This window comes from Dendrobates tinctorius, unplaced genomic scaffold (genome assembly GCF_039654945.1).
Source record: "Dendrobates tinctorius isolate UK_male_01 unplaced genomic scaffold, ASM3965494v1 ptg000266l, whole genome shotgun sequence".
Lineage (NCBI taxonomy): Eukaryota > Metazoa > Chordata > Amphibia > Anura > Dendrobatidae > Dendrobates > Dendrobates tinctorius.
In genome coordinates, this window is record NW_027361933.1 from 871,416 (window position 1) to 898,726 (window position 27,311).

Genomic DNA, 27,311 nt, shown 5'->3' on the forward strand with positions numbered 1-27,311 from the left:
CTAGCTAGGTGGATTAGAGAGGCGATTTCAATAGCATACACCTCAAAAGGCAGGTCGCCACCCGGGAAGCTGAGGGCGCATTCCACCAGAGCCATGGCGACCTCGTGGGCCGAGAGATCAGAAGTCTCCATCGACCAGATATGTAAGGCGGCTACTTGGTCCTCTCCGAGCACCTTTTATAGTCATTATAGGCTAGACTTGGGTGCTTCCACAGACCTCTCTTTTGGTTTAAGGGTACAGCAGGCTGTAGTCCCTCCCTAAATAGTTATTACTCTCTGTAATTCTCTCAGGTGGTGCTGTCATGGACGACCGAATAATGTCGTAGTTACTCACCGGTTAATGGTATTTTTCGGAGTCCATGACAGCACCCGTATATTCCCTCCCTTTCGTTTAAATTTTGGTTGTGCTCTTCTTCCCCTTATATGTACATGGGTAATTTAAATAGTCGTGTAAAGTATTGTAGATAAATTATGCTATTAACCATTGTGGTCCTCTTGTGCTCTGTAATCCAACTGATGCGTGGGATAGGTGCCGCCTTTTTGTATCTGTAGGTTTCCTGTTCCTAAAGGGCGGATCCCCTCTCTCAGGTGGTGCTGTCATGGACTCCGAAAAATACCGTTAACCGGTGAGTAACTACGACTTTTCTTGCCATAATACAAATTCTAACAGTCTATTCAGTAGGACTATCAGCTGTGTATCCACCAGACTTCTGCACAACACAACTGATGGTCCAAACCCCATTTATAAGGCAAGATATCCGACTTATTACACCTGACAGGGCACACCTGTGAAGTGAAAACCATTTCCGGTGACTACCTCTTGAAGCTCATCAAGAGAATGCCAAGAGTGTGCAAAGCAGTAATCAAAGCAAAAGGTGGCTACTTTGAAGAACCTAGAATATAAGACACATTTTCAGTTGTTTCACACGTTTTCGTTGGTTATATAATTCCACATGTGTTAATTCATAGTTTTGATGCCTTCAGAGTGAAGCTACAATTTTCACAGTCATGGAAATAAAGAAAACTCTTTGAATGAGAAGGTGTGTCCAAACTTTTGGATATACAAACTTCTGTGAAGCACCTGAGGGTTCAAGGTGTTCATTACACATCTGAATACATTCCATGTGGGTTCTAGCTTACAAAATTGGGTCACTTGTGGGGCGTTTCCACTGTTTTGGCACATCAGGGGCTCCCCAATTGCGAGATGGGGTCCGATAAAGATTACAGTCTATTTTGTGCTCCAAAAGTTCAATGTCGCTCCTTCCCTTCCAAGCCCTGTTGTGCTCCAAACCATTAGTTTTGTTCTCATATGTGTGGTATTGCTATACTCTGCAGAAATTGCACAACAGATTTTGGGGTACATTTTCTCTTGCTACCCTTGTGAAAATAACAAAAAAATTGAATTAAATTGTTTGAGAAAAAAGTTAAATGTCCATTTTTTTTCCCTTCCATATTCCATTAATTCCTTCTGAGCACCTTGTGGGGTGAAGTATTTAGAATGGAGTCATTATTGGGTATTTTCTGTCTGTGAAGTGGTTCCTAAAAAAATGGTTTTGTAAATTTTTATGGAAAAATGAGAAATCGCTGGAAAACTTTTAACCCTTATAACGTCCTAAAAAAAAATTGTTTCCAAAATTGTGCTGATGTAGACATGTGGGAAATGTTATTTATTAGGCTAGGTTCACATTGCATTAGGGCATCCGTTTAACGGATCCGTTAAACGGATGCGCTAACGCTGATGTCATTTTTTACATCTTTTAGCACCTTGCGCTAACGGTACGCGTTAACGCATGGTAGCGCTCCGGTACCAAGCGCTACCATGCGTTAGCCCATACCGTCCTATGCACAGCGAACGGGTCCGTTCGCTGTGCGTTACTGCCAACGCACCCAAAAACGCTGCAAGCAGCGTTCAAGGCTGCGTCATGATATAACGCTTACTTGCTAACGCATGCCGATTTTGGCATGCGGTAGTATCATTGCGGGCAATGGGTGCGCTAACGGATCCGTTAGATAGCGTTAGCGCCGCTATCTAAGGGATCCCGTTAGCGGATTGCCCATAATGCAATGTGAACCCTGCCTTAACTATTTTGTGTGACAACACTGATTTAACCCCTTCCCGACCAATTACGCATACGTAGGCGACATGAAAATTTGTGCTATTATGACCTGTGACGCCTACGTAGGCGTCGTGGCAGAAATCGCGTTTCTGCGGGTCAGGTGACCGGGGTCACTGAAAGGTCACCCAATCCGCAGGTACAGGATGCCTTGTACTTCACCCCGGGGGGGGTGGCTTTGCCCCCCTATGGCTACGATCGCTCTGATTGGCTATTGAAAGTGAAACAGCCAATCAGAGCGATTGGAATATTTAATTTCGTATATGACCCTTGGTGTAATATTACAATCCAGCCATGGCCGATGCTGCAATATCATCGGCCGTGGCTGGAGACCGTGATCTGCCCCCCCCCTGACTGAAACCGGGGCGATCTGCCGCCGCCTTCAGTATTTGCTCCCCCTCCCCTCGCCTTCCGATTAACCCCCTCCCCCCGGTACCTCTTGAGTTCCAAAATGGCGGGCGCATGCGCCCAACGAATCTGCCGGCCGGCAGATTCATTCATTCCAGGTACATTTTGATCACTGTGATAGACCCTATCAGAGTGATCAAAATAAAAAAAATAGTAAATAAACCCCCCTTTATCACCCCCATAGATAGGGAAAAATAATGAAACAAAGAAAATATATTTATTTTTTACTTTTTCATTAGTCTTAGGGTTAGAATTAGGGTTAGAGTTGGAATTAGGGTTAAGATTAGTGCTAGGGGTGTGTTGGGGGTTAGGCTTGTGGTTAGGGTTAGGGTTGGGAATAGGGTTGTGTTGGGGTTAGGGTTGTGGTTAGGGGTGTGTTGAGGTTAGAGTTAGAACTGAGGGGTTTCCACTGTTCAAAAAGTCAAACGGTGCTCCATCCCTTCCAAACCCCGACGTGTGCCCAAACAGTGGTTTACCCCAACATATGGGGTATCAGCGTACTCAGGAAAAATTGCACAACAAATTTTGGGGTCTAATTTCTCCTGTTACCCTTTGGAAAATAAAAAACTTTTATTTTCATGGCTCTGCGTTATAAACTTCTGTGAAGCACTTGGGGGTTCAAAGTGCTCACCACACATCTAGATAAGTTCCTTGGATGGTCTAGTTTCCAAAATGGGGTCACTTGTGGGGGAGCTACAATGTTTAGGCACATCAGGGGCTCTCCATACGCGACATGGTGTCCACTATCAATTGGAGCTAATTTTCCATTCAAAAAGTCAAATGGCGCTCCTTCCCTTCCGAGATCTGCTGTGCACCCAAACAGTGGTTTATGACCACATATGAGGTATCGGTGCACTCGGGAGAAATTGCCCAACAAATTTTAGGATCCATTTTATCCCGTTGCACATGTGAAAATGAAAAAATTGAGGCTAAAAGAAAATTTTTGTGAAAAAAAAGTACTTTTTCATTTTTACGGATCAATATGTGAAGCACCTGGGGGTTCAAAGTGCTCACTATGCATCTAGATAAGTTTATTGGGGGGTCTAATTTCCAAAATGGGGTCACTTTTGGGGGAGCTCCAAAGTTTAGGTACACAGGGGCTCTCCAAACACGACATGGTGTTAGCTAACGATTGGAGCTAATTTTCCATTCAAAAAGTCAAATGGCACTCCTTGCCTTCTGAGCCCTGCCGTACACCCAAACAGTAGGTTTCCCCCCACCTATAGGGTTTCAGCGTACTGAGGACAAAATGAACAACAACTTTTGGGGTCCACTTTCTACTTTTGCCCTTGGGAAAATAAAAAAATTGTTGCTAAAAGATCATTTTTTGTGACTAAAAAGTTACTCATTTTTTCCTTCCATATTGCTGCTGCCTCTGTGAAACACCTGAAGGGTTAATAAACTTCTTGAACGTGGTTTGTGCACCTTGAGGGGTGCAGTTTTTACAATGATGTCACTTTTGGGTATTTTCTGTCATATAGACCCCTCAAACTGACTTTAGATGTGATGTGGACCCTGAAAAAAGTGGTTTTGTAAATTTTGTTGTAAAAATGAGAAATCGCTGGTCAAGTTTTAATACTTATAATGTCCTATCAAAAAAAAAAATTTGTTTAAAAAATTGTGCTGATGTAAAGTAGACATGTGGGAAATGTTATTTAGTAACCATTTTGTGTCACGTAACTCTCTGGTTTAACAGAATAAAAATGGGAAATTTTCACAAATAAATGCAAAAATTATTGACCTAAATTTACCACTAACATGAAGCCCAATATGTCACGAGAAAACAATCTCAGAATCGCTAGGATGCGTTGAAGCGTTTGTGTTATTACCTCATAAAGGGACACTGGTCAGAATTAATAAAAATGGCCAGGTCATTAAGATCAAAATAGGCTGGGTCATGAAGGGGTTAAGGGCATTAATATGAAAAGTTTGAAAATTGCCACATTTTCGACAAATTTCCAATTTTTTCACAAATATCACGAAGTACAATATGTCACGAGAAAACAGTGTCAGAATCACCGGGATCCATGGAAGCATTCCAGAGTTATTACCTCAAAGGGACAGTGGTCAGAATTGTAAAAATTGGCCCGGTCAGGGGAGTGAAGAAGGCTGGGGGGGGGGGTAAATGGTTAAAAATGAGAAAAATAATTAACAAACATATTATAAAACCAAAATAGTTTTCAATCATCTACTCTATGGCTGCCAGGGAACCCTACTGAGACCACAGCCAAGCACTGGTGGTGGATCGCAGGGAATATTCCTATAGTGGCAGGGTGCAGTTACCACAGAAAGCACCGCAATACATGAGGAACAGACAATGTATGTAAAGAGGACTGATGACGGTGCTGCCACCTACAGGCAGGAGGCCAGCACAGCCATAGCGTGCACACCGCAGGCCCCGACCCCAGCTCACACCTCACCACAGTACAAGCCTGCCTCACACTGAGGTAAACGCTACACTAGACGGGCTCCCTCCAGGTATGATGTCATTTCCGGGGGCGTCATACAGTTGTGTTTTTTATTGTCTTTTGATACTTAACAACATTTATATTGGTTTGTAAAAAATATACCTGGAAGGAGCCCATACAGTCTAGGCTCAACCGCCGTGTATATGGGGGCCTTCAGTCATAGCCACTGCTGGTGTCAACCGATGCGGAATCGCAATTCTGAAGAATTTGGTGTGAGCGCTGCACTAGGAGACTCCGCCCCTTCCCGTGACGTCATGCCTTACTGCAGCAGCAGCCCCATTCTGACAGGACAAGTGCTGCTATGCACACAATGGCTGTCAGCAGCTGAAGGACCTGTGATGATGTCATGATCATGTGATCAGTCACATGTGCGGGAAGAGTCTGAACCACATGATCAGGTAGGTTTCAACACTAGAATTACATGTCGCTCTCCCACTTTGCTTTTGTGTGCACTAGGGCTTTGTCATGGAAGGAGTGCTGCTCCGTGCCGGTGAGCGTACTGTGCGCGTGTAGTGCGGCTCCGTGCCGGTGTGCGTACTGTGCGCATGTAATGCTGCTCCGTGCCGGTGTGCGTACTGTGCGCATGTAATGCTGCTCCGTGCCGGTGTGCGTACTATGCGCATGTAATGCTGCTCCGTGCCGGTGTGCGTACTGTGCGCATGTAATGCTGCTCCGTGCCGGTGAGCGTACTGTGCGCGTGTAGTGCGGCTCCGTGCCGGTGTGCGTACTGTGCGCATGTAATGCTGCTCCGTGCCGGTGTGCGTACTGTGCGCATGTAATGCTGCTCCGTGCCGGTGTGCGTACTATGCGCATGTAATGCTGCTCCGTGCCGGTGTGCGTACTGTGCGCATGTAATGCTGCTCCGTGCCGGTGAGCATACTGTGCGCGTGTAGTGTGGCTCCGTGCCGGTGTGCGTACTGTGCGCATGTAATGCTGCTCCGTGCCGGTGTGTGTACTATGCGCATGTAATGCTGCTCCGTGCCGGTGTGCGTACTGTGCGCATGTAATGCTGCTCCGTGCCGGTGAGCGTACTGTGCGCGTGTAGTGCGGCTCCGTGCCGGTGTGCGTACTGTGCGCATGTAATGCTGCTCCGTGCCGGTGTGCGTACTGTGCGCATGTAATGCTGCTCCGTGCCGGTGTGTGTACTGTGCGCATGTAATGCTGCTCCGTGCCGGTGTGCGTACTGTGCGCATGTAATGCTGCTCCGTGCCGGTGTGCGTACTGTGCGCATGTAATGCTGCTCCGTGCCGGTGTGCGTACTGTGCGCATGTAATGCTGCTCCGTGCCGGTGTGCGTACTGTGCGCGTGTAGTGCGGCTCCGTGCCGGTGTGCGTACTGTGCGCATGTAATGCTGCTCCGTGCCGGTGTGCGTACTGTGCGCATGTAATGCTGCTCCGTGCCGGTGTGCGTACAGTGCGCATGTAATGCTGCTCCGTGCCGGTGTGCGTACTGTGCGCGTGTAATGCTGCTCCGTGCCGGTGTGCGTACTGTGCGCGTGTAGTGCTGCTCCGTGCCGGTGTGCGTACTGTGCGCATGTAATGCTGCTCCGTGCCGGTGAGCATACTGTGCGCGTGTAGTGTGGCTCCGTGCCGGTGTGCGTACTGTGCGCATGTAATGCTGCTCCGTGCCGGTGTGTGTACTATGCGCATGTAATGCTGCTCCGTGCCGGTGTGCGTACTGTGCGCATGTAATGCTGCTCCGTGCCGGTGTGCGTACAGTGCGCATGTAATGCTGCTCCGTGCCGGTGTGCGTACTGTGCGCGTGTAATGCTGCTCCGTGCCGGTGTGCGTACTATGCGCATGTAATGCTGCTCCGTGCCGGTGTGCGTACTGTGTGCATGTAATGCTGCTCCGTGCCGGTGAGCATACTGTGCGCGTGTAGTGTGGCTCCGTGCCGGTGTGCGTACTGTGCGCATGTAATGCTGCTCCGTGCCGGTGTGTGTACTATGCGCATGTAATGCTGCTCCGTGCCGGTGTGCGTACTGTGCGCATGTAATGCTGCTCCGTGCCGGTGTGCGTACTGTGCGCGTGTAGTGCTGCTCCGTGCCGGTGTGCGTACTGTGCGCGTGTAGTGCTGCTCCGTGCCGGTGTGCGTACTGTGCGCGTGTAGTGCTGCTCCGTGCCGGTGTGCGTACTGTGCGCGTGTAGTGCTGCTCCGTGCCGGTGTGCGTACTGTGCGCGTGTAGTGCTGCTCCGTGCCGGTGTGCGTACTGTGCGCGTGTAGTGCTGCTCCGTGCCGGTGTGCGTACTGTGCGCGTGTAGTGCTGCTCCGTGCCGGTGTGCGTACTGTGCGCGTGTAGTGCTGCTCCGTGCCGGTGTGCGTACTGTGCGCGTGTAGTGCTGCTCCGTGCCGGTGTGCGTACTGTGCGCGTGTAGTGCGGCTCCGTGCCGGTGTGCGTACTGTGCGCGTGTAGTGCGGCTCCGTGCCGGTGTGCGCGTGTAGTGCGGCTCCGTGCCGGTGTGCATACTGTGCGCGTGTAGTGCGGCTCCGTGCCGGTGTGCGTACTGTGCGTGTGTAATGCGGCTCCGTGCCGGTGTGCGTACTGTGCGCGTGTAGTGCGGCTCCGTGCCGGTGTGCGTACTGTGCGCGTGTAGTGCGGCTCCATGCCGGTGTGCATACTGTGCGCGTGTAGTGCGGCTCCGTGCCGCTGTGCGCGTGTAGTGCGGCTCCGTGCCGCTGTGCGCGTGTAGTGCGGCTCCGTGCCGCTGTGCGCGTGTAGTGCGGCTCCGTGCCGCTGTGCGCGTGTAGTGCGGCTCCGTGCCGCTGTGCGCGTGTAGTGCGGCTCCGTGCCGCTGTGCGCGTGTAGTGCGGCTCCGTGCCGCTGTGCGTACTGTGTGCGTGTAGTGCGGCTCCGTGCCGGTGTGCGTACTGTGCGCGTGTAGTGCGGCTCCGTGCCGGTGTGAGCGTGTAGTGCGGCTCCGTGCCGGTGTGCATACTGTGCGCGTGTAGTGCGGCTCCGTGCCGATGTGCGTACTGTGTGCGTGTAGTGCGGCTCCGTGCCGGTGTGCGTACTGTGCGCGTGTAGTGCGGCTCCGTGCCGGTGTGCGCGTGTAGTGTGGCTCCGTGCCAGTGTGCATACTGTGCGCGTGTAGTGCGGCTCCGTGCCGGTGTGCGTACTGTGCGCGTGTAATGCTGCTCCGTGCCGGTGTGCGTACTGTGCGCGTGTAATACTGCTCCGTGCCGGTGTGCGTACTGTGCGAGTGTAATGCTGCTCCGTGCCGGTGTGCGTACTGTGCGCGTGTAGTGCGGCTCCGTGCCGGTGTGCGTACTGTGCGCGTGTAGTGCGGCTCCGTGCCGGTGTGCGTACTGTGCGCGTGTAGTGCGGCTCCGTGCCTGTGTGCGCGTGTAGTGCGGCTCCGTGCCGGTGTGCATACTGTGCGCGTGTAGTGCGGCTCCGTGCCGATGTGCGCGTGTAGTGCGGCTCCGTGCCGGTGTGCGCGTGTAGTGCGGCTCCGTGCCGATGTGCGCGTGTAGTGCGGCTCCGTGCCGGTGTGCGCGTGTAGTGCGGCTCCGTGCCGGTGTGCGTACTGTGCGCGTGTAGTGCGGCTCCGTGCCGGTGTGCGTACTGTGCGCGTGTAGTGCGGCTCCGTGCCGGTGTGCGCGTGTAGTGCGGCTCCGTGCCGGTGTGCGTACTGTGTGCGTGTAGTGCGGCTCCGTGCCGGTGTGCGTACTGTGCGCGTGTAGTGCGGCTCCGTTAAGGTCTGTGTACTGTGCGCGTGTAGTGCGGCTCCGTGCCGGTGTGCGTACTGTGCGCGTGTAATGCTGCTCCGTGCCGGTGTGCGTACTGTGCGCGTGTAGTGCTGCTCCGTGCCGGTGTGCGTACTGTGCGCGTGTAGTGCGGCTCCGTGCCGGTGTGCGTACTGTGCGCGTGTAGTGCGGCTCCGTGCCGGTGTGCGTACTGTGCGCGTGTAGTGCGGCTCCGTGCCGGTGTGCGCGTGTAGTGCGGCTCCGTGCCAGTGTGCATACTGTGCGCGTGTAGTGCGGCTCCGTGCCGGTGTGCGTACTGTGCGCGTGTAATGCTGCTCCGTGCCGGTGTGCGTACTGTGCGCGTGTAATGCTGCTCCGTGCCGGTGTGCGTACTGTGCGCGTGTAGTGCGGCTCCGTGCCGGTGTGCGTACTGTGCGCGTGTAGTGCGGCTCCGTGCTGGTGTGCGTACTGTGCGTGTGTAGTGCGGCTCCGTGCCGGTGTGCATACTGTGCGCGTGTAGTGCGGCTCCGTGCCGGTGTGCGTACTGTGCGCGTGTAGTGCGGCTCCGTGCCGGTGTGCATACTGTTCGCGTGTAATGCTGCTCCGTGCCGGTGTGTACTGTGCGAGTGTAGTGCGGCTCCGTGCCGGTGTGTGTTCTGTGTGCATGTAATGGTGCTCCGTGCTGGTGTGTGTACTGTGCGCGTGTAGTGCGGCTCCGTGCCGGTGTGTGTCATGTGAGCATGTAGTGCGGCACTGTGCCGGTGTGCGTCTGTGTACTGTGCGTGTGTAGTGCGGCTCCGTGCCGGTGTGTGTACTGTGCGCGTGTAGTGCGGCTCCGTGCCGGTGTGCATACTGTGCGCGTGTAGTGCGGCTCCGTGCCGGTGTGCATACTGTGCGCGTGTAGTGCGGCTCCGTGCCGGTGTGCATACTGTGCGCGTGTAGTGCGGCTCCGTGCCGGTGTGCATACTGTGCGCGTGTAGTGCGGCTCCGTGCCGGTGTGCGTACTGTGCGCGTGTAGTGCGGCTCCGTGCCGGTGTGCGTGCTCTGCGCGTGTAGTGCGGCTCCGTGCCGGTGTGCGTACTGTGCGCGTGTAGTGCGGCTCCGTGCCGGTGTGGGCGTGTAGTGCAGCTCCGTGCCGGTGTGTGCGTGTAATGCGGCTCCGTGCCGGTGTGCATACTGTGCGTGTGTAGTGTGGCTCCGTGCCGGTGTGCGTACTGTGCGCGTGTAGTGCGGCTCCATGTCGGTCTGTGTACTGTGCGCATGTAGTGCAGGTCTGTGTAATGCGGCTCCGTGCCGGTGTGTGTACTGTGAGCGTGTAGTGCGGCTCCGTGCCGGTGTGTTACTGTGCGCGGGTAATGCTGCTCCGTGCCGGTGTGCGTACTGTGCTTATGTAGTGCGGCTCCGTGCCAGTGTGCGTACTGTGTGCGTGTAGTGCGGCTCCGTGTCGGTGTGCGCATGTAGTGCGGCTCCGTGCCGGTGTGCGTACTGTGCGTGTGTAGTGCGGCTCCGTGCCGGTGTGCGTACTGTGCGCGTGTAGTGCGGCTCCGTGCAGGTCTGTGTACTGTGCGCGTGTAGTGCGGCTCCGTGCAGGTCTGTGTACTGTGCGCGTGTAGTGCAGGTCTGTGTAATGCGGCTCCGTGCCGGTGTGTGTACTGTGCTCGTGTAGTGCGGCTCCGTGCCGGTGTGTTACTGTGCGCGTGTAATGCTGCTCCGTGCCGGTGTGTACTGTGCGAGTGTAGTGCGGCTCCGTGCCGGTGTGTGTACTGTGCGCATGTAATGCTTCTCCGTGCCGGTGTGTGTACTGTATAAAAAACAAAAAATGAATAAAAAACAAATCTGAACTGAGAAAAGTAAGTTAATGTGTATGCACAATGTAAGTGCATATTAACACATGACCATTAACCAGAGAAAACAAAAAGCAAAAAACACAAATATCCTGAACTAAAAGTAAAAAATATACTGCAAATAATGCATAAAGGTAATAATAATAATAATAATAATAATGGTATTTAGTAAACATAATTTTGATCAAAATAATGTACAAGCCATCCCGCCACGTCACGGCAACCCTTGTGGGACAGTCCCTACTCTAGTATTTAAAACCTTTTCACTTGCCAAGTGGCGTGAATGTGAATAAGGGTCGAGCGGCTGAACCACTTGTAACAGCTTAGGCCAGACTGGATGGCTTTCCCAGCTCAGAAAGAGGGCGGTCACACCCATATATGCACTGAATGCACAATGAAATGAATAAAAAACAAATCTGAACTGAGAAAAGTAAGTTAATGTGTATGCACAATGTAAGTGCATATTAACACATGACCATTAACCAGAGAAAACAAAAAGCAAAAAACACAAATATCCTGAACTAAAAGTAAAAAATATACTGCAAATAATGCATAAATATAATAATAATAATAAGGGTATTTAGTAAACATAATTTTGATCAAAATAATGTACAAGCCATCCCGCCACGTCACGGCAACCCTTGTGGGACAGTCCCTACTCTAGTATTTAAAACCTTTTCACTTGCTAAGTGGCGTGAATGTGAATAAGGGTCGAGCGGCTGAACCACTTGTAACAGCTTAGGCCAGACTGGATGGCTTTCCCAGCTCAGAAAGAGGGCGGTCACACCCATATATGCACTGAATGCACAATGAAATGAATAAAAAACAAATCTGAACTGAGAAAAGTAAGTTAATGTGTATGCACAATGTAAGTGCATATTAACACATGACCATTAACCAGAGAAAACAAAAAGCAAAAAACACAAATATCCTGAACTAAAAGTAAAAAATATACTGCAAATAATGCATAAAGGTAATAATAATAATAATAATAATAATAAGGGTATTTAGTAAACATAATTTTGATCAAAATAATGTACAAGCCATCCCGCCACGTCACGGCAACCCTTGTGGGACAGTCCCTACTCTAGTATTTAAAACCTTTTCACTTGCCAAGTGGCGTGAATGTGAATAAGGGTCGAGCGGCTGAACCACTTGTAACAGCTTAGGCCAGACTGGATGGCTTTCCCAGCTCAGAAAGAGGGCGGTCACACCCATATATGCACTGAATGCACAATGAAATGAATAAAAAACAAATCTGAACTGAGAAAAGTAAGTTAATGTGTATGCCGGTGTGTGTACTGTGCGCGTGTAGTGCGGCTCCGTGCCGGTGTGTGTACTGTGCGCGTGTAGTGCGGCTCCGTGCCGGTGTGTTACTGTGCGCGTGTAATGCTGCTCCGTGCCGGTGTGTACTGTGCGCGTGTAGTGCGGCTCCGTGCCGGTGTGTGTACTGTGCGCATGTAATGCTGCTCCGTGCCGGTGTGTGTACTGTGCGCGTGTAGTGCGGCTCCGTGCCGGTGTGTGTACTGTGCGCGTGTAGTGCGGCGCCGTGCCGGTGTGTGTACTGTGCGCGTGTAGTGCGGCTCCGTGCCGGTGTGCATACTGTGCGCGTGTAGTGCGGCTCCGTGCCGGTGTGCGCGTGTAGTGCGGCTCCGTGCCGCTCTGCGTACTGTGAGCGTGTAGTGCGGCTCCGTGCCGGTCTGCGTACTGTGAGCGTGTAGTGCTTAATTTGCAATTTAAGAAAACTGGTCCAAAAAGCATTGCTTTCAAACCACAAACTCAAATAAAAGATCCCCTCCCTCAGTTTAGCTCCAGCTTTCTGACGTTTCTCCAACATCTTTGTATCAGCTGAAGCAATGACATCATGTTGATAGGGCACTTCATCACTGCTCATGTAACATTTAAACTCAAGCACTGTCAGGTTTGTTGTATACATCATATAGGATACCAGTTTCAACTGCTTTGAACAGGCACTCACACCACAGGCACTCACACCTGTTCAAAGCAGTTAAAACTGGTATGAATCACTGACTGGTAACCAACTTACGATTTTACTTAAAAAAAAAATACTTTGTCCCAATTAATTTGCACAGCACTGTACATCACATAGGAGACACAGAGACTGCTGTATATACAGTGGGGAAAAAAAGTATTTAGTCAGTCAGCAATAGTGCAAGTAACACCACTTAAAAAGATGAGAGGCGTCTGTAATTTACATCATAGGTAGACCTCAACTATGGGAGACAAACTGAGAAAAAAAAATCCAGAAAATCACATTGTCTGTTTTTTTTTTTCATTTTATTTGCATATTATGGTGGAAAATAAGTATTTGGTCAGAAACAAAATTTCATCTCAATACTTTGTGATATATCCTTTGTTGGCAATGACAGAGGTCAAACGTTTTCTGTAAGTCTTCACAAGGTTGCCACACACTGTTGTTGGTATGTTGGCCCATTCCTCCATGCAGATCTCCTCTAGAGCAGTGATGTTTTTGGCTTTTCGCTTGGCAACACGGACTTTCAACTCCCTCCAAAGGTTTTCTATAGGGTTGAGATCTGGAGACTGGCTAGGCCACTCCAGGACCTTGAAATGCTTCTTACGAAGCCACTCCTTCGTTGCCCTGGCGGTGTGCTTTGGATCATTGTCATGTTGAAAGACCCAGCCACGTTTCATCTTCAATGCCCTTGCTGATGGAAGGAGGTTTGCACTCAAAATCTCACGATACATGGCCCCATTCATTCTTTCATGTACCCGGATCAGTCGTCCTGGCCCCTTTGCAGAGAAACAGCCCCAAAGCATGATGTTTCCACCACCATGCTTTACAGTAGGTATGGTGTTTGATGGATGCAACTCAGTATTCTTTTTCCTCCAAACACGACAAGTTGTGTTTCTACCAAACAGTTCCAGTTTGGTTTCATCAGACCATAGGACATTCTCCCAAAACTCCTCTGGATCATCCAAATGCTCTCTAGCAAACTTCAGACGGGCCCGGACATGTACAGGCTTAAGCAGTGGGACACGTCTGGCACTGCAGGATCTGAGTCCATTGTGGTGTAGTGTGTTACTTATGGTAGGCCTTGTTACATTGGTCCCAGCTCTCTGCAGTTCATTCACTAGGTCCCCCCGCGTGGTTCTGGGATTTTTGCTCACCGTTCTTGTGATCATTCTGACCCCACGGGGTGGGATTTTGCGTGGAGCACCAGAGCGAGGGAGATTATCAGTGGTCTTGTATGTCTTCCATTTTCTAATTATTGCTCCCACAGTTGATTTCTTCACTCCAAGCTGGTTGGCTATTGCAGATTCAGTCTTCCCAGCCTGGTGCAGGGCTACAATTTTGTTTCTGGTGTCCTTTGACAGCTCTTTGGTCTTCACCATAGTGGAGTTTGGAGTCAGACTGTTTGAGGGTGTGCACAGGTGTCTTTTTATACTGATAACAAGTTTAAACAGGTGCCATTACTACAGGTAATGAGTGGAGGAAAGAGGAGACTCTTAAAGAAGAAGTTACAGGTCTGTGAGAGCCAGAAATCTTGATTGCTTGTTTCTGACCAAATACTTATTTTCCACCATAATATGCAAATAAAATGAAAAAAAAAACAGACAATGTGATTTTCTGGATTTTTTTTTTCTCAGTTTGTCTCCCATAGTTGAGGTCTACCTATGATGTAAATTACAGACGCCTTTCATCTTTTTAAGTGGTGGAACTTGCACTATTGCTGACTGACTAAATACTTTTTTCCCCACTGTACATAACATAGCAGACATCAAGACTGCAGTATATACAGTCATGGTGGAAAGTGTTGGCACCTTTGGAATTTTTCTAGAAAATTAAGCATTTCTCCCAGAAATTTATTGCAATTGCACGTTTTGTTACTCACATGTTAATATCTTGTGTGTATTGGAACAACACACACACAAAGAAACCCTGAAAAATGGACAATTGGATATAATTTCACACAAAACCCCAAAAATGGACCAGACAAAATTTCTATCACCTTTCCAAAATTGTGGGTAAAGAACTTTTGTTTCAAGCATGTGATGCTCGTTCAAACTCACTTGTGGCAAGTAACAGGTATGGGCAATATGAAGATCTCACCTGAAACTAGATCAAAAGGGGAACAGGTGACTCAATTTTTGCATTGTGTGTCTGTGTGTGCCAAACTAGGCATGGAGAACAGAACAAGGAGACGAGAACTACCTGAGAATTTGAGAACCAAAATTATTGAACAGTATCAACAATCATAGGGTTGCAAATCCATCTCCAGAGATCTTAATATTCATTTGTCCATGGTGAGCAATATAAGCAATAAGTTTACAACCCATGGCACTATAGCTAATCTCCCTGGCTAGCAGAGAAAAGTTGATGAAAGGTTGCAACGCAGGATAGTCTGGGTGGTGGATAAGCCCCAAACAAGTTCCAAAGAAATTTAAGCTGTGCTGTAGGTTTTGGCACTGGGTGCTTTGTGTGCAAGGCATCATGAAATCCGAAGGTTACCAAATGATTTTGAGTCGCAGTGTAGTACCCAGTGTCAGAAAGCTGGGTTTGCATCCTAGGTCATGGGTCTTCCAGGAGGACAATGACCTCAAACATACCTCAAGAAGCACCCAGAAATGGAAGGAAACAAAGCTGTGGAGAGTTCTGAAGTGGCCAGCAATGAGTCTGGATCTAAATCCCATTGATCACCTATGGAGAGGCCTTGACATTGCTGTTGGGAGAAGGCACCATTGAAATATGAGAGACCTGGGTAGTTTGTAAAAGAAAAGTGGTCCAAAATTCCAGTTGAGAGATGTAAGAAGCGACATTGCAGATATTTATTCCAAAGGATGTACAACCAAATATTATGTTGAGGGTGCTAACAATTTTGGCTGGCCCATTTTTTAAATCTTGTGTGAAATCATGACCAATTTGTTTTTTTCTCTCTAGTTGGTCCAATACACACAAAGGAAATAAGCATGTAATTACAATAATTTTCTGGGTGAAATACATTCCTTTTTTTTGCAACCTTTTCAAGGGTGGCAACACTTTCGATCATAACTGTACCTCATGGGCAGCACGGTGGCTCGGTGGATAGCACTGCAGCCTTGCAGCGCTGGAGTCCTGGGTTCGAATCCCACCAAGGACAACATCTGCAAGGAGTATGTTCTCTGCATGTTTGCGTGGGTTTCCTCCAGGTTCTCCGGTTTCCTCCCAAATTCCAGCACATTAGGTAATTTAGATTGTGAGCCCAATCGGGGACAGTGATGATAATGTGTGCAAACTAAAGCGCTGCGGAATATGTTAGCACTATATAAAAATAAAGATTATTATTATTATATAGGAGAAACTGAGTGTGCTGTAAATACATCTTATAGGATGCACTGCGACTGTTGTGCACATCACAGGCTAACTCCATCGACAAAGATCATTCTGACACTGATGTATTCTAGCGTTGCACACGCCGTAGCTGTTTTCAGTAGTAAACGCTGTGTGTGGTGTGCACACTCTATGAAAGAATTAAGAGACCGTCAGCCGAAAAACTCAGGCATTGCAGACCATTGGGAATCTACCTGCGGGCCAGAACAAGTAGCAGCCACACCCCTATGATCAGGACACATCCAACGTGACCGCTTCATAACTTTGTATGTATTTCATATGTTCTTTTATGGAGCAAGTACACAATAGCCTTGAAAAGTGCTCAATGGAAAAGTCCCAAAAAGATAATGTTGGACCACTCAAAACATAATAAGGTAATAAAGATTTAGGCTGTGTGCCCACGTAAGCGGTTTTCGCGTTTAAGCGTTTTTTCTATGCAAAAACACTTAAAAAATGCACACATTAAGCATCCCATTCTTATAATGCATTCCGCATTTTTTGTGCACATGATGCATTTTTTTCCGCAAAAAAAACGCATCGCGGAAAAAAACGCAGCATGTTCATTAATTTTGCTGAAAAAAACGCATTTACAACCATATTCAATGAGAATGTGGATGCTCCGGAAAAAAACGCGCAAAAAAAGCGACAAAAACACGAAAAATAAAAATGCGGATTTCCTGGGAAGGAATCAGGTTTTGGTCAGGAAATTTCTGCATACGTGGGCACATAGCCTTAGGGTATGTGCACACGCTGCGGTTTCCGCAGCGGTTTTGGCCGCTGCGGACCCGCAGCAGTTTTAGCTGCGGTGTACAGTACCATTCAAATGAATGGTAAACAAAAACCGCTGTGTAGACGTGCGGAATAATCCGCGCGGATTTCCTGCGGTTTTGAAACCGCAGAAAGAATTGACATGTCAATTCTTTCTGCGGAATCCGCAGCGGGTTCCTATCTCCACCATTGTGGAGATGGTGAAACTGCAGGACCAAACCGCAGGCTAAACCGCAGATAATCCGCAGGTCTTTTGACCTGCGGTTTTATCTGCGGTTTTTGCAAAATCCGTGCGGATTAATCCGCAGTGGATTCCGCAGCGTCTGCACACACCCTTAGTGTTCACTCACAAACGACCGGCTGTGTTCTTCTCACCTGTTCAGAGGTCCCATACAATAGATATCTCCATTTAAAACCACCATAGAACGACTTCAGCTCCTTCACGATACACAGCATCCAGGGGAATAATCCTCCAGTGCTATTTCAGTAGAAGAAACATTCATCCAACCATAGTGTCAAACAGCAAATATTGATTTAATATAATGGGGAAAATAAGTACCGTATACAGTACAGACCAAAAGTTTGGACACACCTCATTCAAAGAGTTTTCTTTATCTTCATGACTATGAAAATTGTAGATTCACTCTGAAGGCATCAAAACTATGAATTGCCACATGTGGAATTATATAATTAACAAAAAAGTGTGAATCAACTGAAAATATGTCTTATATTCTAGGTTCTTCAAAGTAGCCACCTTTTGCTTTGATTACTGCTTGGCACACTCTTGGCATTCTCTTGATGAGCTTCAAGAGGTAGTCACCGGAAATGGTTTTCACTTCACAGGTGTGCCCTGTCAGGTTTAATAAGTGGGATTTCTTGCCTTATAAATGGGGTTGGGCCCATCAGTTGTGTTGTGCAGAAGTATGGTGGATACACAGCTGATAGTCCTACTGAATAGACTGTTAGAATTTGTATTATGGTAAGAAAAAAGCAGCTAAGTAAAGAAAAACGAGTGGCCATCATTACTTTAAGAAATGAAGGTCAGTTAGTCCGAAAAATTGGGAAAACTTTGAACGTGTCACCAAGTGCAGTGGCAAGAACCATCAAGCGCTACAAAGAAACTGGCCCACATGAGGACCGCCCCAGGAAAGGAAGACCAAGAGTCACTTCTGCTGCGGAGGATAAGTTCATCCGAGTCACCAGCCTCAGAAATCGCAGGTTAAAAAGCAGCTCAGATTAGAGACCAGGTCAATGCCACACAGAGTTCTAGCAGCAGACACATCTCTACAACAACCGTTAAGAGGAGACTTTGTGCAGCAGGCCTTCATGGTAAAATAGCTGCTAGGAAACCACTGCCAAGGACAGGCAACAAGCAGAAGAGACTTGTTTGGGCTAAAGAACACAAGGAATGGACATTGGACCAATGGAAATCTGTGCTTTGGTCTGATGAGTCCAGATTTGACATCTTTGGTTCCAACCACCGTGTCTTTGTGCGGCGCAGAAAAGGTGAACGGATGGACTCTACATGCCTGGTTCCCACCGTGAAGCATGGAGGAGGAGATGTGATGGTGTTGGGGTGCTTTGCTGGTGACACTGTTGGGGATTTATTCAAAATTGAAGGCATACTGAACCAGCATGGCTACCACAGCATCTTGCAGCGGCATGCTATTCCATCCGGTTTGCGTTTAGTTGGACCATCATTTATTTTTCAACAGGGCGATGACCCCAAACACACCTCCAGGCTGGGTAAGGGCTATTTGACCAAGAAGGAGAGTGATGGGGTGCTACGCCAGATGACCTGGCCTCCACAGTCACCAGACCTGAACCCAATCGAGATGGTTTGGGGTGAGCTGTGTTACCACAGCTGGTCAGGAGACAAATCTCCAGGAGTGGACCCTCTGGACCGTGGCACCGAGGGGCCCGGGCGAGCTGCCAGGTGGAGCCGACCCCTATACAGGGATCATTAGTGACTAAGGACTTTATGAACATTCCTGGAGGTCTAGGCAGGGATATCTCAGCCGAGATGAGCGCAGGAGATTGGACGTCCTGAGGGGGCTTCCTGACGTTGTGTTAAAGCCAGCTGACAAAGGGGGAAACGTTGTAATATGGCCTAAATCCCTCTATGAGAAGGAGGCATTTAGACAAACAACAAAACATGTTACAAACGTTTGACATTTAACCCTTTGGTATCCTTTGTGACACAGTTGAATAAAATTCTTAACACAGCAGTAGAAAATGGGGTTGTCACTAAGGAACTGGCTGTTGCAATGCAGGTACAAGAACCTACGATTGCAACGGTTTACTTATTGCCCAAAATACACAAGTGGCTGGATGCCCCCCCCCGGACGTCCAATTATTTCCGGCTCTGGCAACTAATCGCTGGATTGACTCTAAACTGCAACCCTTGGTGGAAAGCCTGCCCTCTTTTCTACTTGATACGGGTGAATTTCTTAAGAGGGCGGATGGGCTTCATGTTGGGAGTGATACTATGCTGGTGACAGGTGACATTGAGTCCCTGTACACCAGCATAAGGCATGAAGATGGACTGGCAGCCACAATATATTTCCTTAATATGTCCAACTTACCTGGAGAGATTGTTTCCTTGGTCATTGAGTTGCTTGAGTTTTCCCTGACCCATAATTTTTTTACTTTTATGGGGTCTGTTGTGAGTTCATTTTCCCCTTCACTACTGAGGCCCGATGAACTCCCTCTTCTGGTAAGGAAAGGTAGTGAGCCTGATTATCAGGCACCTGAGCCTAATGATGATGACTGGCTGAGTGGAGTTACGGACTGGATATAAGGCTGCCGACGCCCTCCTGCCCTGCGGGTGATTTCTCTGTGGGATCCTTGGAGACCAGTCTGAATTCCTGCTCTTCTAAAGCTAAGTTTTTCTGCGCTGCTTTTTGCATTTGTGCTTTGACTTTGTTTGCTTTGTTTTTCTGGATTTCTGCCTTTCCCTGCTGGGGTGAGCTGAATTCCTTTAGCTCTGTCTTCTGAAAATGCCGGAGTGCTGATATAGTTTTTGAAGCCTAGCTGCTTCAGGGTCTTTTTCCATATCAGCTGCTGGCTTATTTCTTTGATAGGGTTTTTGGCAGATTGCAGACAGCAACCGTCCTTTCCTGTCCTGTTTAGTTTAGCTTGGGCCCCATCGTTTGCTCAGCCTATCTTTCTATCTGTGTGAGTGTTTTTTCATCTTGCTTCACCGTCATTATATGTTGGGGGCTGCCTTTTACTTTTGGGTCTGCTCTGGGGCAGTTTAGATTTCCTTTTCTGTCTTTAGACTATTTAGCTCTCCGGCTGTGATCGAGGGGTCTAGGGCACCGTAGGAACCCCCCACGGCTACTGCTAGTTGTGTTGATAGGTTCAGGGGTCTGCAATCTGATAGTTGCCAACTTCTCTGGTTTTCTGGACATAGCTTCTATTTTTGTGTCTGCCTCCTACGGTGACTCATTCATAACAGGGGTCCTTCTACCTGCAGCTCCAGGGGACAGCAATGGGGGCATCTTTTGCCCCATCCTATGCCAACCTGTTCCTGGGGCTGTGGGAGAGGGACCTCCCCCTGTCTGACCAATGTCAGTCGATGGACCGCATCCCCTTTTGGGTGCGGTACATCGACGACATATTCATGGTCTGGCAGGGGAATGAGTTACAACTATCTAAATTTATGGAGGGAATTAACTCGAATGATATGAATATTCACATTACATATCAGCATGATATGACCAAGGTGAGCTTCTTGGATGTCAATGTCTGGCGTGATGTTGACAATATACTCCAGACGGGAATATTTAGGAAAGAAACTTCTTACAACTTGCTGCTCCACGCGTCCTCTGCTCACCCTAAATCATTGATCAATTCAATTCCCACAGGGCAATTCCTGCGTCTACGCAGGATCTGCTCCAATGATCAGGATTTTGTATCTCAAGCTCAGGATCTTTCAGATAGGTTCCTTGAGAGAGGATATAGCAGGCGATCCATCAAGAGAGCTTATAATCGTGCAAGATGGTCTACACGTCAGTCATTGTTATATAAGAAGAGGGAAGTTAAGACCAATAATAAGATTAGATTTATCACAAACTACCATGCACAATTTGAAAGAATGAAAGGTTGCCTTCAAAGAGCCTGGCCCATACTTCAGACTGACCCTATTCTTAACCAACTTATTCCGTCAAAACCAAGTGTCACTATTCGCCGTTCAATGAATCTTAAGGACTATTTAGTTCATAGCCATTATCAACCCGAAGCCAAACAAAGTTTTCTGAGGTTGGGTCGTCCTAGGTGTGGCTGTGCTCCCTGTGGCCGCTGTGTCGCCTGCCCCAACGTTGTGCAAACGGACACGTTCTTCAATTCATCAGGGACTAGGACATTTAATATCCGTGATCGCATAATGTGTACTTCACGGTATGTTATATATTTTGCGTTATGTCCATGTAACCTTATATATATAGGTATGACCACACGGCAATTGAAGACACGTGTTCGTGAGCACGTTTTGGGTATACAGGCGGCAGCCGGCCATGAGGACCCGGCCACACTTAGGACGATACCCCGGCATTTCAAACTTAAACATGACTGTGATGGATCGTTACTCCGGGTTCGCGGTATTGATATTATTAATCCGGGAGACCGTGGAGGTAACCTAACCCAGAGACTTTTTCAACGTGAAACACGCTGGATTTGGTTGTTAGATACTGTACATCAGAAGGGACTAAACGAGGCTATTAGCTTTGCTCCATTTTTATAAACAAAAATTTTTTTTCGGCTCATATGATCATGTGTAGCTTGTGGCGTGTCTTTTATATTTTTTTTAGTCTTAATGTTGTTGTTTTTAACATTTCTAGAGTCTTCCTTTGTCAACTTTGGGTACCAAGGTTTCTATCTGTTGGATATCCCTGATGGCTAATCCTTTTGTGTGATTAGATTATCTTTCTGGCACATCAACATGTGAAGATGAAGAACGCAACAATCTTCTGCTATGAAGTTTATATAATGCAGTGATGCATTATTGTACCATTCTTATGGTTTTCTATATAATCAATGTTATATTTAATACAAGACTAGAAGGATACAGAATACAAGACTAGAAGGATACAACTTATTTGCAAGAAACAGACTTGATAAACGAGGAGGGGGTGTCGCATTGTATGTTAGAAACACGTATATCTGCACAGATATTGAAGCTTCAGAGACTGGGAGTTCTGTGGAAACTGTTTGGGTAAGAATACAAGGACAGAACAATGGAAAGGACACCATTGTAGGCATTTACTACAGGCCGCCTGTGCAAGCTGAAGATATGGATGAACTCTTTATGCATCAAATGGCCAAGTTCTCCAAAAAATATGACATAGTTGTCATGGGAGATTTCAACTATCCAGACATTTGTTGGGAATCTCTCTCAGGCAAAACTAACAGGTCAAGGAAATTCTTATCCTCTCTTGCTGACAACTTTATCTTCCAAAAGGTAAGGGAGAAAACAAGGGGAACTGCTAACTTGGATCTAATCCTTATAAACAGGGAGGAAATGGTTGAGGAGGTAAAAGTGGCTGGGACCCTAGGAGGTAGCGACCATGCTATTTTAGAATTTTGGATAACTAGAGGCGGAAGACCTGTGAAGACTCAGACGTCAAGGTTAGATTTCAGAAAGGCAGATTTTAAGGGATTCAGAAAGAGAATTGGAGGGATCCAATGGCTGGATATCCTTAAAGACAAAAATGTCCAGGAAGGATGGGAAATCTTGAAAAATGAAATTCTCAAAGCACAGTTGTTAACAATTCCGAAAAGAGGGAAGAATAGGAAGCATTTAAGGAAACCAGGATGGATGAACACAGAACTTAAGCACATGCTAAAAAAGAAGAAAAAAATGTTTATAAAATGGAAAGAGGGAGGCATATCTAAAGAAGAATATAATGCTGTCTGCAGAACCTGCAGGGCACAAATCAGATTATCTAAAGCTGAAAATGAATTGAGGCTTGCAAGAGATGTCAAAAGCAATAATAAAGGATTTTGGGGATATGTCAAAAGTAAAAGAAAAGTCAAAGATGCTATAGGATTTTTACAGGATGAAAATGATGAAATGGTAAGTCAGGATGTTGAGAAGGCTGAACTTTTAAATTCCTATTTTGCATCTGTTTTCTCTCAGAAAGGAAATGTAACATCAACTGTTATTCACTGTCCTATTAAGGGAATAGAAGAATCCAGGATATCTATAAACAGAAAGATAGTGAGGAAACACTTAGCTAACCTAAATGAATTCAAGTCTTCAGGTCCAGATGAATTACACCCCAGAGTACTGAAGGAGATAGCAGAAGAAATTTTTGAACCCCTCTCCATAATCTTTGAAAATTCTTGGAGAACAGGAGAAGTCCCAGAAGACTGGAGAAGAGCAAATGTTGTTCCTATCTTCAAAAAGGGGAAGAAGGTGGACCCAGGCAACTATAGGCCGGTGAGTCTGACTTCTATACCAGGAAAGATCTTTGAACAAATTATTAAACAACATGTATGTCAATACCTGGATAAGAATGAAGTGATTAAACAGAGTCAGCATGGGTTTCTAACTAATAAGTCATGTCAGACTAACTTAATTTCCTTCTATGACGGTATCACTGATTGGGTGGATCAAGGAAATGCTGTAGATATAGTATATCTTGACTTCAGCAAAGCATTTGACAAAGTCTCTCATACAATCCTTATTGAAAAAATGACTACGTATGGAATGGACAAGGCAACTGTTAGGTGGATTCATAACTGGCTTAGTGATCGGACCCAAAGAGTGGTCGTAAATGGCTGCACATCCAGTTGGAAGAATGTCTCAAGTGGGGTACCACAGGGCTCTGTCCTGGGCCCTGTATTGTTCAACATCTTTATCAACGATTTAGATGAAGGAATTGAGGGTAAACTGATTAAATTTGCTGATGACACAAAGCTAGGAGGGATAGCTAATACTAGAGAAGAGAGAGAGAGGATTCAAAAAGATTTAAATAAACTGGAGAAGTGGGCAGCAACTAACAGAATGGTTTTTAACAGGGAGAAATGCAAAGTACTACATCTGGGCAATAAAAATGAAAAAAGCATATATAGAATGGGAGGAATAGGGCTAAGTGACAGCACATGTGAAAAAGACTTGGGTATACTAATAGATCACAGACTGAATATGAGTCAACAGTGTGATGCAGCAGCAAAAAAGGCAAATGCAATTCTAGGATGTATTAACAGAAGCATACAGTCTAGATCACGTGAAGTCATTATTTCCCTCTACTCCTCTTTGGTCAGATCTCATCTGGAATATTGTGTCCAGTTTTGTGCACCACATTTTAAAAAAGACATCAACAAACTGGAGCAAGTTCAGAAAAGAGCGACCAGAATGGTGACCGGTCTGCAAACCCTGTCTTATGAGGAAAGGTTGCAGGATTTGGGAATGTTTAGTTTGCAAAAGAGAAGACTGAGAGGAGACTTAATAGCTGTCTACAAATATCTAAAGGGCTGTCACATTGTAGAAGGATCAACTTTATTCTCATTTGCACAAGGAAAGACTAGAAGCAATGGGATGAAACTGAATGGGAGGAGACACAGATTAGATATTAGAAAAAACTTTTTGACAGTTAGAGTGATCAATGAGTGGAACAGGCTGCCACGAGAAGTGGTGAGTTCTCCTTCAATGGAAGTCTTCAAACAGAGGCTGGACAGACATCTGACTGGGATGATTTAGCGAATCCTGCTTTGAGCAGGGGGTTGGACCAGATGGCCCAGGAGGTCCCTTCCAACACTACAATTCTATGATTCTATGTTATGATTTGTTGCTTTTTTGGTTTTGCCGTTCTGATGTGTATTATGAGGTGATATATATATTATAAATTTCCCCTTATTGCATCATTTAAGGGATATAAGCATCAATATCTCCTCATGTTACTAACTGCGACACTATATGCTGTGTTGTATACAGATGTACTATCGTTTATAGCTTTATATCTAGCCTACTCATTGCGTACATGGACATGATTGATACAATCTATGTTGATTATCTAGGGGGTATGCACTCTGTTTCTCCGTCCCTTTTATGGTCACTAGCTCCTGTTAGGTCTGTTACTAGCTTCAGGCGAATGACCGGCGCCTACTCTGCACGCACGCCGCTGTCTCCCTCACGCCGGGTGTCTCTCGGCATGTTACTGTCCGTGATCAGTCACACTTGGTGACGTCACGGAGGGGTGATGCCGCCGCCGCCCGCTGTCATGGTTGCCAGGGCGATGCGCGCGTCATCATGAGTGGATGCGCCGTTGACTCAGTTGGGGGAGGAGTTTCTGACTTGGAATAGAGGTCACATGACCGCGCTGTCCTCATTTAAACTGGACGGGGCGCAGATTGTGATTCAGCGTTGATCATGTGACCGTATTAATGATAATGTCATCTTAACTGGACGGGGCGCAGGTTGTGACACGCCACTAGTATAGGGCTATTGCGGCATCTTTTTTCTACATAATAGCAGCGGATTTCATCATATTAAAAAACTTTGGTTGAGTTTGTCGAATGTCCCTTTTCTTCCAAATTGGCCTGTATGTGAATATCTAGATGGGTGGCACATTTTAGAGCTGTTTGTTGTATTGTAGTCATGGCAACGGGCGCCATCATTGGGAGGAACCTTGGTATGCATGTATTATTGGTGATTGATCACATATGTTTGACTTTCTAAGCTGATTGGTCGACTCTATCTTAAATACCTTTCACTTCCCTTTCCCCTTTACCCCTTGAGAAAGGCCATCTGCCGAAACGTGCATTGGGGGGGGTCGAACTGGGGTGGACCGCTACATACTATCCAAACAGGTAATAGGACTTTTTACTACATATTACTCTGCAATATTTATATACTTATCCTGTTTGGCTATATATATTTTTTTTTGGAATAGGTACTATATGCTTTTAATTATGTCATCATAGTTATATGTTTGGTACCTTTGTCCCTACTTGGTCCTTGTACTCCATGTATGCCCCACTTGGTCGCCTGCTTGCCGCCATGGTCATATTTGACTCATTTCCCTGTCTTGTTTTTCCTGTTCTTATTGTAATAAAGATTCATTTTATATGTTTCATTAACATTAGTCTTTTGGACTTTGTTGATCGCCTCTTTTCCTTTGTGATCACCTATATATATTCTTTGCGATTGTCTATATATATCCTATATTTAAATCCCTTTATATGTCTCCTTCTGTGTATCAAAGGATTGTTATGTTTACATTAATGGGATTGTTATCCATAATATGGCTAGGGATCGTTAGGAGCAGGCCCCAGGGGTTCGGGTACCACGATAGCCGGTACTGAGAGGGGCGGCTCAGGACGGACTGGAGTAGGAATGCGGGACTGAAGTGTAGACAACAGAGCGGGATCACTGGAGACTAGACTGGAGTAGGACTGCAGGACTGGAGCATAGACAACAGGACGGAGCAGGAACACGGGAGGCAGGACTGGAGTAGGACTGAAGGACTGGAGTGTGGATAGCAGGATGGAGCAGCAACACCGGAGGTAGGACTGGAGTAGGACTGAAGTGTGGATAGCAGGGTGGAGCAGGATCACCTGAGGCAGGACGGACTGGAGTTGGAATGCGGGACTGAAGTGTAGACAACAGAGCGGGATCACTGGAGACTAGACCGGAGTAGGACTGCAGGACTGGAGCATAGACAACAGGACGGAGCAGGAACATGGGAGGCAGGATTGGAGTAGGACTGAAGGACTGGAGTGTGGATAGCAGGATGGAGCAGCAACACCGGAGGCAGGACTGGAGTAGGACTGAAGGACTGGAGTGAGAATAGCAGGGTGGAGCAGGAACGCCGGAGGCAGGACTGGAGTGTAGATAGCTGGACCCACGGAGCACCGGACTGCGGGGCTACTGCAGGGACCACGGAAGGCAGGACTGTGAGACTGCAAAGAGCACACGAGGAAACAGGGCCCAGTGTGCTAGCAAACACAACGATCAGGCGCCTCCCTCAGGGGAGAGCGGCCTGATATGGCCCTGTCAGGTCTGCCATTGGTCCGTAGGTGCTTCTGGGTCAGGGCATTGCCGGAGCACGAGTAACAGGAGGGAGGCGCGGCCTGTGGCGCATGCGCATTGCATGCAGAGACCGTGTCGGCCACGAGCCTGTCAGAAGGGAACGCCGTGGCTGTCGGGCGGCGGGGGGCTGCGGCGTGGGAGCGGAGGCCGGGTGAGTATGCGGAAGTGGCGTGACAAGCTGGACCGCAGAGTGAAGGCAAAAGGGCCAACAAGTGCTAAGCATCTCTGGGAACTCTTGTTGGTAGACCATTTCCGGTGACTACCTCTTGAAGCTCATCAAGACAATGCCAAGAGTGTGCCAAGCAGTAATCAAAGCAAAAGGTGGCAACTTTGAAGAACCTAGAATATAAGACATATTTTCAGTTGTTTCACACTTTTTTGTTAATTATATTATTCCACATGTGTTAATTCATAGTTTTGATGCCTTCAGAGTGAATCTACAGTTTTCATAGTCATGAAAATAAAGAAAACTCTTTGAATGAGAAGGTGTGTCCAAACTTTTGGTCTGTACTGTATACTCGAATATAAGCCGAGATTTTCAGCCCATTTTTTGGGGCTGAAAGCACCCTTCTCGGCTTATATTCGAGTCATATACACCAGGGGTCGGAGGGGGGGTAGGGGTGTCAGGTCATTCTTA

The 27,311-nt window shown here is 47.4% G+C and overlaps 1 protein-coding gene across 1 annotated transcript in view; it reads left to right on the top strand.

Moving 5' to 3' along the window:
• The first annotated feature begins 5,171 nt into the window (after positions 1 to 5,171).
• LOC141069564 (uncharacterized) overlaps positions 5,172 to 27,311 on the top strand; it is a 98,065-nt gene continuing 75,925 nt past the window's right edge. The window contains exon 1 of the mRNA XM_073559234.1: positions 5,172 to 5,387. The gene's annotated coding sequence lies outside the window, so the exon portion shown is untranslated. The remainder of the gene's footprint in view (positions 5,388 to 27,311) is intronic.